General features: G+C 47.7%; 1 long non-coding RNA gene across 1 annotated transcript; it reads right to left on the bottom strand.

Moving 5' to 3' along the window:
- Nucleotides 1-1,508: 1,508 nt before the first annotated feature.
- Nucleotides 1,509-19,217, bottom strand: LOC132593844 (uncharacterized). The gene is made up of 3 exons (XR_009559766.1): nt 19,102-19,217; nt 11,362-11,408; nt 1,509-2,192 (listed from the first exon to the last, which is right to left on the bottom strand). It is a non-coding gene; the product is annotated as an uncharacterized lncRNA (long non-coding RNA).
- Nucleotides 19,218-19,746: the final 529 nt, after the last annotated feature.

Below are 19,746 nucleotides of genomic sequence, written 5' to 3'. Positions count from 1 at the left end.
TCTCCTCAGCCTGCATATTTCTTTGCGGTACTTAGAGAATCCTTCAACTCACTTTTTCTATCAATTAATCTTCTCTTGTTTAAACTTCCCTCAAAGAAAAACTTTTCTGACCCACTCCCATTAGCCTCTCCATAATACCATACGTCGTCTATGTTACCTTTCTCGGGATACACTGAACCTCTGGGAAGGAATTTTCATGACCGAAAATGGGGCAGAAGAGAAAAACTGGACAAGTTTACAGACTTAGATTAAGGAGATGGTGATGGTAATCAGTAATCAAAGTAACTGACTTGAAACATGCATTCATACCTCAAGAGATAAAACTTTAGGAAAAAACCTTTAAACTCCTTGGAATTACTGCTTGGAAATATGGATTCAGTCTCTTGTGCATGAATTAATTGATGGAGGCAAAGTCTTTAAAATAAGGACTTGATTGTAATTTATAGCTCATTCTCATAATAGTTTCTGTATTATCCACCAATATTTTCTTAATTCAGACAAGAATCATATTATGTTTTTTTAATCTCCACCAAGCATAAAACAGAGAGATTTCCTGGGATACTTATGAGAAAAGCTGTTCTTTTTTGAAGGCGTCTACAGGGGAGATTTAAATAGTCTTTCCTCTATCAGTTTTTCATCTGCTCTGAAATGGGTTTGATTAGATCCAGGTAACAGTTCTGTATGGCGCTGGCTTGTCGAATTTGAGTACATTTGGGTCATCAGCCAATTGTTCACCTTGAACTTCATCTTTCAGCTTGTCAAAAAGTAACCTAACACTTGTCCAAGCACCAGCATGAATCACCAAAGAAGCAGAGACTGGAGGAGGCTGTCATTGCAACTGGAACCTCAAATCTGCTGCCCCCATCCAGGGACCCCTGACAGGTGGTGAAGTGTGGTACCTTTCCATACCTCACAAGGGCACAGCCTTCTGGCTCCATGGCTATGGGAGGCTTATGCTACATGGGACTCTATCTTCTAGCAAATGCACAGGGAAATTGTTTCACTCAATTCTGTGTGTGTATGTGGCTTTCCATTATAGGGCAAAACTCCGAAAAATTCATTCTCTTTCACTCAGATGCAGCTGAAGGGTACTGTGAATTTGTCTTGCTGTGACCCTTTAGAAGGAATAATTCCTAGAATTATTACCAGTACCTTTTCTTTTCCATTCCTCTCCCAAAAGTGTCCTTGTATTACATCTTGGAGCAAATGAATGAATACCTCTACTCAAAGCAAAGTGCGTGATGCCAGGTGAATCCCACCCAGGGGAAAGTTGAGTAACTCAGGACTCTCTTCTCACTGTGACTAGTTCAATGATCTCCTCTAAGACTTGGATAAATACACAGAAATACTGTTAAATTTATTGACGACCCAAAGCTGAGAGAGAGACAGAGCTAATCTACTGGATGGTATTATCAGAATTTAAAATTATTTTAACCAAATACGATAAGGATGAAAAAAATCAATGAAATGAAGTTTAGTAAGAATGAAAGCCCTGGATTTAGGTTCAGAATATTAACTTATAAGGAAAGGATGAGGAATACATGGCTTTAAAGTGGGAGGTATTGTAATATGCCAGTGGGTCAAGCATTGGTGGGCTGTGTGATACCTTGTGGTACTCAGTTCTGAGCACTTGGGACATTGTCCAGAAGAGATGCCAGGATGACAAGATATCTTGAAATGAGGTCGGATGAAGGACAGTTAAGAAAACTAGAACAGTTTACCTGGGAGAAGGGAAAACTTAATAGTCATCTTCAAATAGTTGAAAATCTGGAATTTTTGGGGGAAGTTTTGCTTGTTTTTCTTTTCCTTTTTTTAAAATTTATTTTTATTTTAATCTAAGTTACATGCAGTTGCTTGAAGAGTCAAACAGTTCTGCAAGAATCTGGACCCCTTTCTTCCTTTCTATCCCCGAAGGCCTCCACGTTTCCTTCTTTTAGATGATTATTTGGTATCTATTCCATGTCTCTAAATAGCACGTTTGCACTGCTTCTTCTTGGTTTTTCAGTTGCGGGTATGATCTTTGGACTCTGGACTTTCATTTGCTTAGACTTCTGAGTACTTAGCGTTCATATTTACCAACCATGTCAATCTCCTCTCAAGATAGTCGGCTCCACCAGATATTCACTCCAATGGTTATGCCTTCTGAAGGGCCCTGGCCGCCCTATGCCCGGTACACAGTTGCCATCTTGGGTCTGCGGGAGAGGAAAAATAATTTTTCCTAGATCCATCTAGGTTCTTAGCTGAGACCCCACCCTCCCTACCACAATAAAAGGCAGATTAACAGAAGAAAACCAGACAAATTTAATAACATGCATACCTCCCGTATACATGGGAGATACCCAGAAAAACTGAGTGAATTTTACCCCAAATGGCCCAAGTCATCACCTTCAATACCGTCTTCAGCTAAAGACAAAAGAAGATGTGGGTGGAGGAGCCAGTTATGGGAGATTATCAGGCAAAGAACAGTAAACAAGGGCAAGGTCATTACGTAGGTTTAAACCATTGCTTCCTCCTGGTGAGTGTTTCTAGGGTTTTAGAGTCATCCTCCCCTTGCCAGTACAGAGAAGGAGATACCCCTACAAATGAAGATTTCCCTTATAAATGTAAAATGCTCTTACAAAAGGGTAACTTCTACTTGGCTTTCAGAGCTTCTCCTGTGTCTGCTGTTTCTTAAAAATAATCAACCTGATATAATCCTTATGGCAAAAAGGCATATTTTGGGGTGATATATTCTGCTGCCCTTCAGGTCCTTCCTTCACCATCATCCTGAGGCTGCCATTCGCTCCTCTGCTTCTCCTTCTGCCATTTGCATCTCCTGTTTTCTTGTATCCTGGTTCTTCTTTTTTTCAATTTCCCCCTCATTTTATAGAGAAAATCCTTCAGTGGTTTCCTGAGAAGGATACATATACGGGAAGTACATTTTTGAAACTTTGCATCTTTGAAAATGACTTTATTTTACCCCCAAATTTCAATAATAGTTTATCTGGGTATAAAATTCAACACTGGAGACAATTTTCCTTTACATTTTTGAAGGGATTGCTCCATTGCGTTCTAGCTCCCAGTGCTGCTGTGGTGGAGGCCAAATCCATTACTGAGTCCTGATCCTATGCATGGTGAACTGATTTTTTCCTCCTCTGGACATTTCTAGAATCTTCTCTTTGCTCTCAATGTTTTGGAAACTATTCTCAAACTATTTATTGGATTATTTTCTGCCCTCTCTTTTCTCTTTTTGTACGTTTAGTATTTGGATACTGTACTTCCCAGATTGGTCCTGTGGTTTTCTTATCTTTTTTATTTCACATTTTCTGGTCCTTTTATTCTACTTTCTGGGAGAATATTATCTTCCAACCATTCTGTTAAGTTAAATTTTTAAAATCACGATTTTAATATCCAAGAATTCTTTTTTTCTCTGGATTTTCCTCTGTAGTGGCATCTTCGTATTTAATGGATTTCATCTCTTCTCTCCAAAGAGAATAAAGGTATTGTGTCGTTGTTTTCTGCCTAGAAGGGGAAAGTACAGCTGTCAGCAATCTAGGAGGCAGTGCTGTCAGTTCTTGGGCCTGGGCGGGTGAGGATGTGGGTTCTGTTTTATGAAATATGTTGACTCAGCTTTTCCCACAGCTGATCCAAGGATTCAGTTTTTTTGGGTTTCCTAAGTCTCTAAATTTTATTGCTGCTGTTTCCTCTCATTCACCCCATCCTCGTGGGGCTGTACCTTCAAGGGAAAAAAAAATCCCTTTCCTGTTGTTTAGACGAGTGTTATTTAGGAGGGAATAAAAGTAGATGCAAGAATTCAGTCTGCTCTGTTTCCTGGAAGTGTGGAACGCCTCTTTGGAATCACCTAAGGGACTGTGTTCTGATATTTGGAAATAATCCACGTCTTTAAGGGCTGCCTTTGTGAGGTAGGGGCTCCCGTTTCCTGGGAGGCCTGAGCCAGTTTGGAACGTCTGCTCCTCAGGGATGTGGCAGAGAGGCTTCTGCTTCTACTGGGGTGGTCACAAGTTAGAGAAGATGCCTACCTGGGACTTTCTCACTCATTTAAAACTCTGATTACATTATGCTTATTCCAGGCTTGGAGTAACGTTCATATCCAGAGATCTCTGAGAAAATGTGCTTTTGTTTTTGTTTCATTTTCCGTACAGCTTCCTCTGTACTTTGTGGAGGAATGGCCTTGGTGAAGAAGTGACACCTGGGGGCAAGCTTGCATCTTCTGGTTCTGTCATCAGAAGGTTATAGGTGATAAGAAGTCAGTCTTTAGTCATTGTCAGGGAACTGCCTCCTAGGCCTCCCTAAAACAACAAGAGGTGGGGACGAAATCCATTTCTGGTCAAACACACATGGTCTGCATGTTCCAGCGTTTCTCAAGATAAAAAAAGGAGACCCTAAAGCCAACCCAAACTGGATGGTGACAACGCTAGAAAACAAGAGGCACTGAGAGATGCTTCTGTATTGTGGAAAGACTCTCATGTCCTGAAAGGGTTCTCCTCAGTATTCTGCCAAACAGAAATCAATCATCTGTAGCCAAATGACATATCTGACAGTGGCTGGCAGGGAAAGATGAGTATTAAGGAACTTAGAGTTACAGCGTGAGCTACTGCTAATTGAACAGCATGACAAGAAAATAAAGCCTGTATGAAATTATATTTGGTCAATGGGCAAATTAGTGCCATTTATACAAATTTTTCTTATATTCAACTTTCCAGCCACGCAGCCATCAGGTGCGGTTGATATATACACGTGCTCACAAGTAGTTACCTGAGCACAGTCCTTCAGCCATCTCCTCCACGATGGAGAAGTTAATGTCTTATAGACAGTTTTTAAGCATTTCTAACGCTTAACTAATTTTAAGCTAAAAACGAAATCCCTAGAATTCAAGATCTGATGAAAGAGCCAGCATCCATCCATCCATCCATCCCTCATCCATGTCTACTAGGGACTCAGAAATAAGAGCTCTATTTCAGTCCTCTAGGATTTCCCAGTCTGGTGACAGAGACAGACTGGGGACAGGACATTCTGACTCAGGGCTATAGCCCCAATATTTGAACTACGCACGGACTGCTTTGGGGATGCGTGGCTCCAGGAAGAGAGAAAGGCTTCCCTGAGGAGAAATGCTTAGTGAAGGCCCAGAAGGGCACTGTGTTCAGGCAGGAAAACCTACACAAATGCATGGCACCATGAGAGATGAGGATGCCTGTTAGAAGCCCATCTGCTTCAGAACATGGCAGGGCTTGGGGGTGTGAAAGTGCCAGGAAGAGAGAAATCTGGAAAAAGAAGCAGGGTCCTCATCCTGAAGTGTTTCGTGGGTCACACAGAAGAGTTTAGATTTTATCTGAAAGCAAAGGGGAGTCACTGCAGGATTCTGAGCCGGACAGACACATCACGGTCTCTCACAATCTCTTCTGCTACCCCTGGTCACCATCATCACCGGAGTGACTGTTCAATATGGAAGTCAGAGCAGGTCACCCACTGCTTAAAACGCTGCAGTGGGTCCACTTGCTACAAGGCCCATGTGACCAACCTCCCTTAGCTCTCTGACCTCACCCCCCTTTCATTCTCACCCTGTGTCTGTTCTGCTCCAGCCACATGGCCCTTGCCCTTCCTAGAGCCCTCCAGGTACATTCCACCTTAGGGCATGTCTCTGGCTAGTGTGTCTACAGGGAATGTGCTTCCCCCAGATATTCATGGAGTTCATTCCATCCCCTGCTCTGAGCAAATGCCAGCCTCTCACTGTGGCCTATCCTGGCCACACCACTTAAAGACACACACACACACACACACTCGGCACTCTTGATACCCTGTACCCTGCTTGTTTTTTTCCTCTTTTCCACAGCACTTATCACCTTCCAAGATATCATACAAAACATGATGTTTATTGTCCTTCTCCTCCCATTAAACTCTAACTCTGTACGGGCAGATATCATTGCTTTGTTCACCAATGTATCCCAGCACCTAGAGCAAATACTGAATGAAGAGAAATTAGATCTTTTTTTTTTTTTTTTACAAAACCACCCTATGAAAATGTGGAGGTCGCTGTGCAGGGATTCGATATTAGGGCCGGGGAGGCCGGTTAGGAGTTTGCTGTGATGATGATGACGGGTTGAATGGGGCAGTGGCCATGGGGAGAGAAAGGAGGGTCCAGGTTAGAGTTATTAAAGGGACAGAGTTGTCAGGACATGGTGACCAATTATTTGGATGTGGGAGCTAAGTGATGCCATCACCACTTAGTGGAGTGCCTTCCACTCCGGAGGAGGAGAGAGGACGGCTAATTTTTGGTGGATGCCAAAGACACAAAGAGCTTAGTTTCAGACACACTTTCCTTCAGTTCTCTGTGGGGCGAGTCTTTCTGTATTGCACAGTACATATTGATTTTATAATTTATTTATTTCCCATCTATGGACAGCCCCTATGCAAACACATTCAATGTACCTCAAATTTTTACCGAAATCAAAACAGTTGGTTACAATAATTTACTGCTTATCCTATAGTCATTGGCCTTCCTTATGGTCTTACTTGAGGTTTAAAAAAACATCTGTATGAGGTATATCCAGATATCTTTCCCTTTTCTCCACTCTCCTTTTTTTTTTTTTTTTTTCTTTTTTGCGGTACGCGGGCCTCTCACTGCTGTGGCCTCTCCCGTTGCGGAGCACAGGCTCCGGACGCGCAGGCTCAGCAGCCATGGCTCATGGGCCCAGCCGCTCCGTGGCATGTGGGATCTTCCCAGACCGGGGCACGAACCCGTGTCCCCTGCATTGGCAGGCGGACTCTCAACCGCTGCCCCACCAGGGAAGCCCTCCACTGTCCACTTTTACATTGACATCCAGAGATGTAGTCTCTATATCACTACATCTCGGATGCCTCCTAACCTCCTAACTTTTCCCCAGATGATAATGTCCTTAACTAGTTTACTTCAGACCGGAGCAAACTCACTGCAATCCAATCCTTAGGGAAACCACTCGATTTTTTTTTTTTTTAATGGCCCTGGCTTCTTTCCACTTCCTCAAAGCAGTAATCTCCTCTCATGATAAACTGTACCCACTTGCTAGAAACTCAGCAACTTTGTTCTTCCTTTTCTCTGCAGCTCCCAGATGGCCACCAGCTGGTCTGGGCTATTTCTTGCATTCTAGTCCCTTTATCCCTCCTCTTGGTTTTCTTTTTGATCTCCTTGTCTCTCCCCTCCTGCTTCTAACAGGCACAATTTACCCCTCTTTGGAAGCACCTATTTTCTAAGAGAATTTGAGGATTTTTTTTAGAGCATCACCTCTTTTTTCTTCTACTTTTGTATTGTGTGGAGACCAGCTGCAGGGCTGTATGGGAGGAAAGGCTGTCTCTGAGGGCAGGATGAAGCCTCCCACGAGAAAGGGGTCAGAACAGACTGTTTCCTGACAAGGCCACTGGGGGACAAAGGGGCCAGCGTGTCCCAGAAGCCACCCCTGGGTCTGCGGGCTCTGCAGGCCACTCTTGGAGGGCGTGGTGGGAGGTGTCCCCTGGCTGACACTCTCACGGGCACCATTTGATCTCATTTCAGCGGATTTCTGTCCCCTTCCCCAGGACCAGAGAGCATCGCACCATATTCTCAGTTGTCTTTAAACAGCTTTTAAAGGACTGTTAGTGATTTTCAAGATGACAGCCGGAAGACTGCTTGAAATGACAAATGGAAGAAATGAAGCTCAGGCGTCTGTGTCTTCGTCTGCGTTTGTTGGGCCTGTGAGCTTCCACGTTCACGTGTCTGACGGGGTGTTTCTGCGAGGTCTGTGAGGTCTGGCTGAGAGCCTGTCTGAGGGGATGGTGCCGTAGCTCAGGGAGGGGGCGGCCACGCTTGGGTGTCTGAGTTGTGTCTGGGTGTGGACACGGCTCTGTGCGTGCGTGTGCACAGGGCCTGGGTGTGTGGCTGCCCACGTGCGCGGGGTCGGGGGGCACTGTGTGTGCCCCTGGCGTGTGACTGCTGGAGGTGACAGTGCTGGGCCTGCGCAGTGCACAGCGAGGCGGGGAACGCTTTCTAGGGCGTCTGTGAGTGTCTGCGTTGGGAGACGGTGGGATGCAATTGGGAGACCAGCGTGGGAATCTGGGGGAGACCTGTGGAGCGCTGTCGCAGGGGGCTTGGGGTATACTTTGAGGTGTCTGTGGAGGATGTGTGGGTGTCTGTAAAGCGCCTGTGTGGCGACAGTGGGGAAGGCGTGGCGTGCGTGAGCGTGAGACAGTATCTGTAGGGCGTCTGCGGGGTGAACGTGAAGATGTCTCTGCAGGTGTGGAGGACCATGGCGCATTCACGAGTGTCTGCACGTTTACCCGTGGGAATCTTGGGGGGTGTCTCTGGGGCGTCTGTGCCGAGTGTCGGTGGAGGGCTTGCTGGTGTCTGGGAGCCTCCGCAGATCTCCGTGTGCCTGCGCTGCAGCTCGTGTGTCAGGATTCACCACACCTGAAAGTGAGATGGGCTCTGAATGCTTCACCAGGACGGCCCTCACCTCCGTGCTTCTGTGTCCCCAGTGTCGCTGTGACAGGCCGAAGACAGCTATCTACTGAGGGCCCACAGTCACGAAGAGTGACAGCACAGTGACCCGGAGTGACGTCTTCCCTGAGCGATGGAGGGTGTGGTGTGCGACCTTCCCCTGAGAGGGACCTGGGCTGTGACATTCCTGAGAGGGACCTGGGGTGCGACCTCACTCCTGAGAGGGACCTGAGTTGTGACCTCCCCCTGAGATGAACCCGGGATATGCCCTCCCCGAGCGGAACCCGGGGTGTGACCTCCCCTGAGGGAGACCTGGGGTGGGACCTTCCCCCTAAAAGGAACCGGGGTGTGACCTTCTCTCTGAGAAGGACCTCAGGTTTAGGGGCCCTGGTGTGTGACCTCCCCCAGAGAGGGACGTGGGGTGTGACATCCCCTGAGAGGGAGTGGGGTGTGTGACCTCCCTTAAGCGGGAGCTGGCCAGGTCTTGCTGACTGCTGCCTGTGTGGACATGGCCGTGAGGTCTCACCCCATCCAGGGGTCTCACCCACACACCTGGGATTCTCCACTGACCACAGCTCACACTTGTCATCTCTAGGACTAACTGGTGGTGGGGGGGGGTCAAGAGGAGGCACGTCCGGCACCTCTCTTTCTGGCAGTTTCCAAAAATGAGCAAAAGAGCAAAGATGCTTGGATTTCAATCCACTTGGCTTCTGCTTAAGCAGAAATGAAATGTTCTGTAGAGACTGTGGTTTTCTCGTTACCCCAGAAGTTTACAATCAACCAGTGTTACGTCCATTCAGAGGAATCCATGTCGCCTCATCGTGAGGCCATGGGGGGCGGGGTGGGATTTACATTTAAGCCGTGGTGTTGGGCTCAGCGTTAACTCTAAGCCTTTTCTGGAAGTCTGGGCTGCCGCTTGCGTTTGCTCCCACGTTTTCAAGCGGGGGAAGGCCTCTCTCCTCCGCAGCTCCCTCCGCCCCACATCTCACAGATGCTGGGTCAGCATGGGACTCAGCAGGCCCTTCCCTGCCCGAGCCTGGAGCCGCCCTTTAGGTTGAGTGACATCCCAGAGGGGAGCCAGAGGCTGGGGCAGAGGCGAAACTGGCAGGGGAGCGTGACCGGGTTTCCTTAAGTCTGGGTCCTGGGCGCACCTGTGCTCGTCTTTAGGGTGTCCGACTCTTTCTTTTGTTTGCAAAAGCTGTTGCGTTGCTAACTTCAGTGCCAGAAGCCGGGGTGTTCCTTCCAGCCTTAGCCCTTCCCACTGACGTCAGAGTACACCTGTTTCCCAGAAGCCCCACAGACGGCCACCCCTTCACCTCCTTGTCTCACTCACACATGGGGTTTGTTGCTCCCTGGCAGGTGCTGGGACCCACCTGAGCCCGCCCCTCCCCCCAGGACACTTCGCATTTGCCTCTCGGTCAGATCACCTGGGGACTAACCTTCCTTGCCCTCCTTCTGGATACACCTGAACGACCTCATCCGAACCTCAGAGCCCCTCTGGGAGGAAAGGTGGTGCAGACATTACTGTCTCTGGGTTATGGATGAGGACACGGGGGCAGCCGTGGGGTCTCACTACAGCCAAGCCTCGGAGGACAGAGCTCGGACTGCTGTGTCCCATCACCTCACTCTCCTCTCTCGCAACCATGTCTTGAGCTCTTGCTGGGTGGCAGGTGCTATCCTCTCTAGTGGCGTTAAGTCTGTTGGAAAGATGAGGCGTATCTATAAAAGCTCCCAATGAGGAGGTGAAGAAGAAAGGCCCAGGTCAGGGACAGGTGATGATGTTGCAGAGGGAGGGCTTTGTGCGGCAATCGGGGAGGCCTCGTGGAAGAGGCGGGGTTTGATCTGAGCGCTGAAGGTGGGAGAGGGATTTGAAAAGCTGGGATGGAGGGAAGGACACATTCCCAACGTGACGTTTGTAGCCAGGCAAATATGACCTCTACCAGAGGCTGCGAGGAGATGGACTCAGCGGGCCCGCCAGTGGCAAAGAGGGGCAGAAAGAGAGGCAAAGGGAGAGGTGATGGGAAGAGAGAAATCCCTGGTGACAGGGGATTCGCTGCCAGCAGCAGAAATGTTCCAGGAGACATACGGTGTGTTGTTTTCTTGGTACCTCCTTCTCAGGCTACTTGGCAATGACAGGCTGATGCCTCACCAAACCCGTCTCCCTCTGTGCTTGTTCACCCTTCCTGACCTCCACGGCAATCGGGGTGGCACGTGCCTGATTGTGGGAATCTGGGCAGAAGTGATCCACAGCACTTCCGGGCATAACCCAAACCATCCCCCACGGGACCCAACCTCTTCCTCAAATGCTGCCTGGGTGCAGAGGGTCCAAGGCCCAAGGGAAGCCTGGGTCCCTGCATCACCACATGGAAGCCACCCACAAGTACAGGCAGTGAGCTGTTACATGAGCCGGAAATACATTTCTAATGTGAGAAGCCACTGAATGTAGGGGCTTGTTTGTTACAGCAGCGTGTCCACCCTGACTGACACAGGCGGATGATGTTTTATCCGATACTCTGAAGATTTTATGTTTAGTTGCAATGTCCATCCTGACTTTCTGTGACTAGTATTGGTTTCACTGCTCTATCCTCTGAACACAGCAGAATGATCTGATCCATCCTCAGAAAACGTTTCTTGAATGAATGAATAAATGTACCAACTTTGGAGGTCCGTAGTGGTATCCAGGAGAGGGGAACATCAGAGCAGAGCAGGCAAATGAGTACAGCAGGGGGTGGGAATGGGAAAATTAGAAAGAAGAAGAGAAAGCAAAGCCAACCCCTAAGCTAATGTAAGAGCATTTTCTGGGTTTATTCTTTTACCCCATGGCAACAGTTACATAAAGAGATTATGTCCTTGCTTTAAAAAAAAAAGTGCTATTCTCCTTCATTTAGAAATTAGACTTAAACTTCAATATTTACCTTAATAGTTCACCGACAGAAGCCAAAAACAGAATGTTCACACATCCCTGCAACACAGTTTAAAAAAGAAAAGAAAAATAAATTCCCTTCAGAAGTAAAAAGCCAACACATTCCATTTATTTCCTGCACACTAAATGCTTGTGTTCCCTCGGCAGAAACAACAAGCAATCATTTTCCATTTAAAAGGGAGTAGATAGTTTTCAGGTGTCTCTGTTTCTCGCCAAACAGCTGGGCCTTCATATCCAGCAAGTGGAGCTGCCATAACCTTGAGTGGAACATGAGCTTGGACAGGCTGCCCTGTCCAAATGCTCAGACCGGGGTCACAGGGAGCTCCGTATTGCATGTGACCATGCACTTGGACGACCTTGATCACTCTGGGACACTTCTCCCAGCGGCCTGCACTTGGAACAGCATTTGACACAGAGAAAGACACTTGCATAACAGCAGGCGTGTAGAATAGCAGAGCTTGCTGTCTCTCATATGAAATCAACACTGCTAGTTTGTGGATGGTGTCCCATGATGAAATATCTCCTTGAATAAGTGCCAGGCACTGCTCTAATGAGCTGCTTTGCATGCCTTATCTCATTAAATGTTCACAAGAATCCTCTGGGGTAGGCGATTTTATTATTTCCATTTTACAGATGAGAAGACTGAGGCAGAAAGAGCTTGAGTGGCATGCCCAAGGTAACAGAAGTCTTAAGTGGTATAAGCTCTGGGCTTGCTACATTTCACGCGGTCTCTGAGCTCAGGTGGATCAGTGCTGGATCGAGCTATGGTCTTAGCTGAGTTCACAGTCTGTGGAGTTCACAGTAGGTCATGTCATTTTCTTGCTGGATACAAAAGGCATCTCAGTGTGTTGTTTTTTTTGGTTTTTTTTAACCTTAGTATGACATACACCCAAAATTCTGCGTCATGTGTCTTTTGTAATATTTTTCCAGTGCATAGTCTATTAATGAGAATTACATTAGTGTCACTGGGTTCTGTCACTTTTTCCTGCGATTACAGTACCATTTAGAAACTCATTTTATTTCAAGAAATCGCGGTATACTCTTGCCCTCTTTCCACATCTCTCCTAGTCAATGTGTCATTTTCTTCCCCCACGTTCCCTCCTCAGAGCCCTGCAATCTGGCTTGTCTCCCTGTTCCTCCACTGACATTTTTCTCGCTACAGGCTCCATTTCTAATACATCAAATGCAGTTGTCTCAGTCTCTCATCGTCCCCGAGTTCCCTGGGTGTTCAGCTACTAATGAGCTCTTTCCTCCAGGACACGTCTCCTCCCATGGCTTCTTCTGGTTCCTTGCCCCTCTCAGCTCCTTCCTCGTGCCTCTAAGGTGGGGGTCTTAGCCCTCTGCTCTTTTCTTCCAAAACATACGCTCTCTCTTTCTCTCATGCTCCTGTAGTATCATAGCTGAGCTGTCTTCCCTGAGCTAGTGGCGCCCACGACTGCAGCTCTGCCCTGAATCCCGAGCTGGGATTGCAGTTTCCCACACGACCCTGCATGTGTAGGACGTCACATCCTCCACATGTATAAGCCACACCGATTAGCCCATCGGGCTGGAACACAGCTCCCCTTCTGAGAGGCTCCGTAGCCCCTGGGGCCTGCTAGTCTCTTGGCATCTTGAGGACCTACAGTTGGGTCTGGATGAAATGAGAAGGGCTGAGGAAGCCCGGCTCATAAAGAGTGCTCCATAAAAACGGTTTTCTTGCACTCTCCTTCCCCCTCGCCCCCTCCTTCCCTCCCTCCCTCCCTCCCAGTGTTTACCTAGGCATCAGGCAGTCTTGTGGGGAAGGGAGTACCAGCCTTATTCTACCCCATCCATCCTGGGGCCACCTCCACTTAACCCCTCATCCATCGGGCCTGGAACAGTGCGGGGCTTGGACCCTGCCTCCCAGCCCCGGCTTCTCCACTTAACCACCCTATTCCCTGGCACCAGGTAAGTCTTTCTAACCCACGGCTCTCCCTCTGCCACTTTCCTGCTAAAGAAATCACGATGGTTCCCCGTTACCAATTAGATTAGGTAAAAACCCTTTAGCTTGATTTCAAGATTCTCCATCAGTGGGGCTCCTCGTTCATTCAACATTTCCACCCCTACACCGCAAAGTGGGAGCTCTTCCCTCCAGTCCGCCCAGCTGCCCCGCCTCCTGATCTGCCCCTGTCTCTATGTCTTGCTCATATCAGATCTCTTCCTCTACCCAGAGTTTATATTTCCTTCAGGATCTCGCCCATCCATTGATTGCCTTGTCTCTCCCAGTCCAAAATGTTCTTCATTCCCTCTGAATTCCTCTAGCATTTATAGTCAAGACTGTGCATCCTTGAACTACCATTAGTAGGGTTTGTTGAATTCCTACAGTGTACAAAATTGATTCAATCTCTACTAAAACTAACTCCAATAGGTACATAAATGTCCACCCAGTTTTGCAGATGAGAAAACTGAGGTGCAGAAGGTGAATTTGCCCCAAACTGCATCTGGGATTTGAACCCAGGAAATTTGACTCCAAAGCCCACATACCTCCAAATTGCCCTGTGCTAACTACTCTGTATTTGTTTCTTTTTGTCTCCTAAAGGATTCAACGGCAAAGATCATTTACTGTACTTTTTTTGTTTTTTCTTTTCCACTGGGCCTAGCTAAGGGTGGAGCACATGGTATTTATTTAATAAACACTCACCTTTTTGGCTTCTGACTTCTAGGCTTAAAGATACTGTGACCCCAAATGAGTTAAGCAGTTGGTGAAACCAGTGGTCACAGCAGGGTTATTTGCTTCATAAACTGCAGATGATAAGACCAGGCCACGGTGACCAGTGACATCCTGACAATAAAGTGCTTAGCCTTTTCCTTTGGAAAAAAAGAAAACCAACGTAGAAGAAAACAAAACAAAACCTGAGTGCTCATTGCTCATCTGAAATCATTTTGCTTCCGACTCTTATTCGAACCGTCCCAGGGGCTTTGTTGACATTATCTGCTAATGACTGTAATCCCTCTTTGCAAAAGGAGAGAGGCACCAAGCTGTTAAGCAACACCTTTCTGTCCACAGAGGTCTGAGGCCACCGCCCTACTTGCTGCCAGGCCTCTGGGTGCATTTCTAAAGGGTAATATTTACAGTGTTGGATGGCTGGGCATGGTGGAGCTTAATGGGATTCTTAATAAAGGAGGCTTTCATTAAGACGGGGAGCACAGGCAAGGTGCCCTTGCTTTTGAGGAAAGGACGGCCCAGCACAAGACGAATGCTCCTTCCGGGCTTGAAATCATGCAGGTCAAGTGCCTTGTCATGCATTAACAGGCTTTTTAAGTTCCCAGGCAGATTGAGAGGAACGGCTTAGATAAATGAAAGCAGAGGAATCATGCGATCTGTCTTGGTAGCAGCAAACACTGAGACACAGCAGCTGCATTTAAACAGAGCAATTTGCTAAATGAGTGGTCGGCTCCGTTCCAGATGGCCAACGTGACACGGGGCTTGGAGGAAGCCTTTATTCAGCCCTGCATCTGTCTAGACTGAGACGTGAAAGGCCAGGTTATACTGGCTGCTGCTGCAGCAGCTTTGAAACCCTTACATAAAACCTGCTCAGTATCACCAATGAGGCAGCTTGGCCGGAGACCAGCTGGAGAGGAGTCTGCAGCATGGCGTGCGTGCAGCCTCACGGAAAGCCAGCTTCTCTGCTGAATGATGGCCAGATCGGGACGGGGGCTCCTCTCTGTGCCCCTCCGCCTGCTGTACCACTGCGCCCACCTCCCACGTGCAGGGAGGCCGGTGATCTTAATAGGAGGAAGCACCAGGATAAGGTCAGAAAGCAGAAATAGTGGTTGTGTTCTATGTGCCTTCTTTAGGTGCACTTTTCAATCATTTCCCATGTCTTTTGCCTTGGTTCTTCTGGTTAGGTTGTCAAGTTCCCAACATGGCTGAAAGAATCTTCTGAGCTTTGCCTACAACCCCAATTTGTTTTCCCTTCTCCTTGCCTCTAGCACCTAATTCAGTCCTACTCCGGCACCTCCTTAGAGATGATACCTCAGAGATATTGGCTGAGGAGGCCGGGGGTAGACCAGATGACCACTCAGTTCTGGGGCTTCTGGGTCCATGAGACACGTTGACTGACTGACTTAAACTAGGTCAGGCAAAATGGAGCCATCTGATGGGCGTCTTGCCCAACTTTAAAAACCAGGCGGCCACAGAGCTTCATTGGGCTGGTATGAGGACCTCCAGGAAGGCAGCTCTACTGACCTATTTCTCTCTGATAAGTTGTACCCCGCGCCTATTTAATTTTTATTATTGGATTGAAAATTTCCATGGGTTGAGGCTTTCACTGTGTTCTTCAGCAGCCATTCAAGTCTCACGGCTGGAATGTTCTGACCGGTCAGTAAACAAGCCTGCTTCCTGCTCCCCCTGCACCCCACCCCATCCCCAGGGCCCAGAACCCACTGGGCCTTCACACTGGACAGCAGCTTCGTTTTTTTCTGACTAAGGAGGAAAAGTTTAACCTGTTGAATCAGCGGCAGAACTTCCTGTGACATTCTGGGGGAAAACTACAGTTTGCTTAGGAGGAACTCAGAAGCATTCACTTACTGCGGTTTCTGATCTACACAGACGTGGAAAAATTTGAGTTCTGCTCTATGCTGACACACCAAAGCTCTCTCACCAATATTTTTCTCTCTTAGAAGTTTCCTATCATCAGGACTATGTCTACCCTATAGTCAGCCCGAAATAAATGAATTAAATGAACAGGGCTGTCCTAGGGGGACTATAGCACTACCCCCATGCTAATCTCACCCAGGTACCACTTCTTATGTAACCATCTCTGCCCAGTTTCCTCATCTGTACCACTAAGCACAGAAAATAATTCGAGGGACTTTTTTTTTTTTTTCAGTTCTCCCAAGAATGGCACATAGCTAGCATCATTCTAGATGCACAGGTGAAAAGCTAATCCCTCCATACAAGGGATGCTCTGGACGTGACTGGCCTAGACCTTATTAACTGAGGTCTTTGTGGCAAGAGTCCAGGCTATGGAAAGGGAGTTATTCTAGTATCTACAATATTCTAGTGGTAGATATGCCAAAAGATCAGAACAATGATGTCACTTAACTCTGAAATAGTTACACATCTGTTCAGGTCCTTGCAATGTGCAAATAGCTTAGAAAGGGTATAAAAGTAGATTATTAACCTTCTTAAGAAACAGGTTTCTTCAGACTCATGGACAGAGAGAACAGACGTGGTTGCCAAGGAGTTTGAAGTGGGGGATGGAAAGGAATGACTGGGAGTTTGGGATTAGCAGATGTAAACTATTATACACAGGATGGATAAACAACAAGGTCCTACTGTATAGCACAGGGAACTGTATTCAATATCCTGTGATAAACAATAATGGAAAAGAATGTGAAAAAAGAATGTCTATACGTGTATATAACTGAGTCACTTTGCTGTACAGCAGAGATTGGTACAACATTGTAAAGCAACTATACTTCAATTTTTAAAAATTAAAAAAAAAAATCAGATTTCTTAGTATGCTGAATGCAACACTGATGAGTATTATCAAATGATCTTTAAGTGTGTAATCCTGGGCCAGATGCAATAAAGAAAGAAGCCCAAGGATAGTCACTCATTGAGACAGCCTTTTGTGGTACGACGATGATGAATCAAGTTTCCCTTGTCTTTGCCAGCAGGTCGCCAGTGTAGCTTCCCTTATGCTGAGCATGTCCCCGATTCCAGGGATATGCACCCGTCAAGAAATATGCAGATTGTGAAGGCCTTGAAAGCTGCCAAAGGGTGGTTAGGTGACCTTAGGTGATCAGACAGGCAGAGCCGGTGCTTCTACTCGATAAATAAAGTTACTTCTCTCTGAGGCACAACTCATAACTTTGCTAGATGGCAACATGAGCTCTCGAACGCTACCTTCACTGTAAGCCTTTCTGCAGCCTAAAGAATATTTGGTTTTTAAAATGAGCATCATATGAAGGCTCAATACTGTTTGAAAATGTCGAGACTTTTTAACATTCAAATATAGCTGCACAAAAGAGCGACCCATGATTGACATTTTATCTTATTAAAGTGCTGTTAATTAAGAACCACAGCCACGAGCAAAAGCGACGAAAGCCGCAGACCCCGCAAACTATTCCTGAAACAAAAGCACAACTCTGATTTGCTTAGAACCTAAATCAAAGGAACACGGTGTACGGGCTCATCCACTTCCGGTCCACTAGGGGGCAGTGAATGATCGAGTTTCCCCCAGGCGGCTTTCACGACGGTTGCTATATATGCACCTGAAGTGTGGCAGGCCTTCTACGCAAAGTGAGCAGTGCGGCAGCGATGACAGGTGCAGGGAGCATCCAGCTAGTGCTACCAGCACAGTCTGTCAGAAGGATGAAGTGAAATGAATCATTTGCATTTTTTGCCAATGAACTTGCATTATAATGAACAGGCAGTGTCGCCCGGATGGGCCCTGGCGTCGCCTCCCTGGCTTCTGCTGGACCGCCGCCAGTCACCAGGCTGGACGGCACCCAGGACTAGAGCGCGGGGGACAGACAGAGCCCGGGAGCCGGATTTAACAGTCGCCTGGGGCTGGTGACCACAGGGGCACGAATGACCCTGCGGGGATGGGGTGGGTTTCCCTCTCCCATCCCATCCCGGTGCCAGCGTCCACTGGGGGCAAATTCCAGGCCTGGACGCTGCACAACACACATCCAGGGACACCATTCATGTCGCAGCCTGTGTGAGTGGCGCCCCCCTGGAGTTGGGCAGTGAGCGCAGACTCCCTGCTCCCGCTGTGCAGGGCCCTGGACTGTGGGTCTCTGTAGGAGTGCCCATCTGCCCTCTCACGGCTCCTCAATTTTAAAAACCTGCCTTAAAGGGCTCTAGGGAAAATAGAAAGGTGACACCCGAGCAAAATCAGAAATTGGGACCAGTGCATTCCAGTGTCTGCCACGTTCCCTCTTCCTTCTTCCTCTGTCCCACTCTCTGATCCAAGAATCTGGCGCCCTCCTGATGGTTTGTCTTTTTCCTGTTCCAATGTGCTCTTCAAAAAGATTCTAGGACATCACACCGTCAACTTCAGTTGCATTTACATCACTCTGTCTCCTCTTCCACCAGAATTTGCATTTAAACCTTACTTCTAATTGTGAAGCAAGATCCAGAGAAGGATTCCTCCCTCCTGGCCCCTTTCCTGCTGGCCTTGATTAACAGGAGCCTCCCCTGCCCAATGGGAGGCAAACCAAACGTGCGTTTCCCCCTGTGCTCCCGCTTTAAAGCTTTCCGAGTGATTCCTTCATTCCCAGCCCCATTTCTCCGCACATGTACCTGGAACATCCCTTTCGTTTTACTTAAAAACCAGTAAAGCACAGTGCTTAAATGCAGGTTCAGATCAGACTGCTTGGGTTCAAATCCCAGCTCTGTCACCTCCGAGCAGCATGTAAACGGGAAATTGCATGACTGCTCTGTGCCTCACTGCCTCCGTTCTCACAGAGGGCAGTAAGAACATCGCCTGGTGGCGGTGGTGTGAGGATTGAAGGCACCGAGCACAGCACCGGGCAGAGGCCAGCACGCCGTACGTGTTAACTTCTCAGTGTTTTGTATATTTGCCATAATGCAGTATTTCCTCTTCTCTTTCCTCTTCTTGCACCTCGGCTTCAAGACACAGATGCTCCCACCCGCTTCCCTCCCCCTTGCTTCTCCCTGAAAGGATGGCAGATGGTCTTCTGGCCTCTGAATCAGTGCCGACTGCCCCCTCCTGCCCTCTCCTGCCCCCCGCACACCTACCTGATCATCACCATAGAGAAGCAGGCACTTGTCAGGATCCTCGTAACTAAAGCAAAGAACGAAAAAAGAAATCATCTTCAGACATCAAGAACAACAACAGCGCAGGGGAGGGGGAGATCTGACGAGTGTCCTTTATGTCACGTCTGTGTTCTATTTGCAGAACAGTCTTGGAAATAGGCACTTGTTTACTTCGCCCAGATCAGAAGTGATTTCAGATTTCTCTTCGTTTAATCATCTCCTTCCACTGTGCAGGTTCATAATTAAAATAAGAAATTTATTTATAAAACCGGTGCTGGAGCTGAGAGCTAACTATATAAAGAGATGCTTAGGCTGATGAACCCTCTGTCACGTAGACCCCAAACTGCATCGACCAGCCTGGAAGGAGAGGCAGGGACTTCCCTGACATGGTCAGCATCTCCCTTGCCAGACGGGAGATGGAGGGAGTGAGGAAGGAGAGACTGGCTTCCCGATCCTAGTGTACAAGATGGAGAGCGGCCAGATTTTCATGGGGAAATGCTACACCACCCCACTTTGGGTAAATGGCTGGCTCCACGGGTAGGGTGCCCACTGGCTGGTGCCAGGACCAGAGGGAGGGAAACAGCTGCGGACGGAAGAAGACTTGAGCATGGGTGGAGTTGGCTGGGA

This window comes from Globicephala melas, chromosome 18 (assembly GCF_963455315.2).
Source record: "Globicephala melas chromosome 18, mGloMel1.2, whole genome shotgun sequence".
In the NCBI taxonomy this organism is placed as follows: domain Eukaryota; kingdom Metazoa; phylum Chordata; class Mammalia; order Artiodactyla; family Delphinidae; genus Globicephala; species Globicephala melas.
The sequence above is the reverse complement of the archived record's forward strand: the minus strand, read 5'-3'. Positions and strand labels throughout refer to the sequence as shown.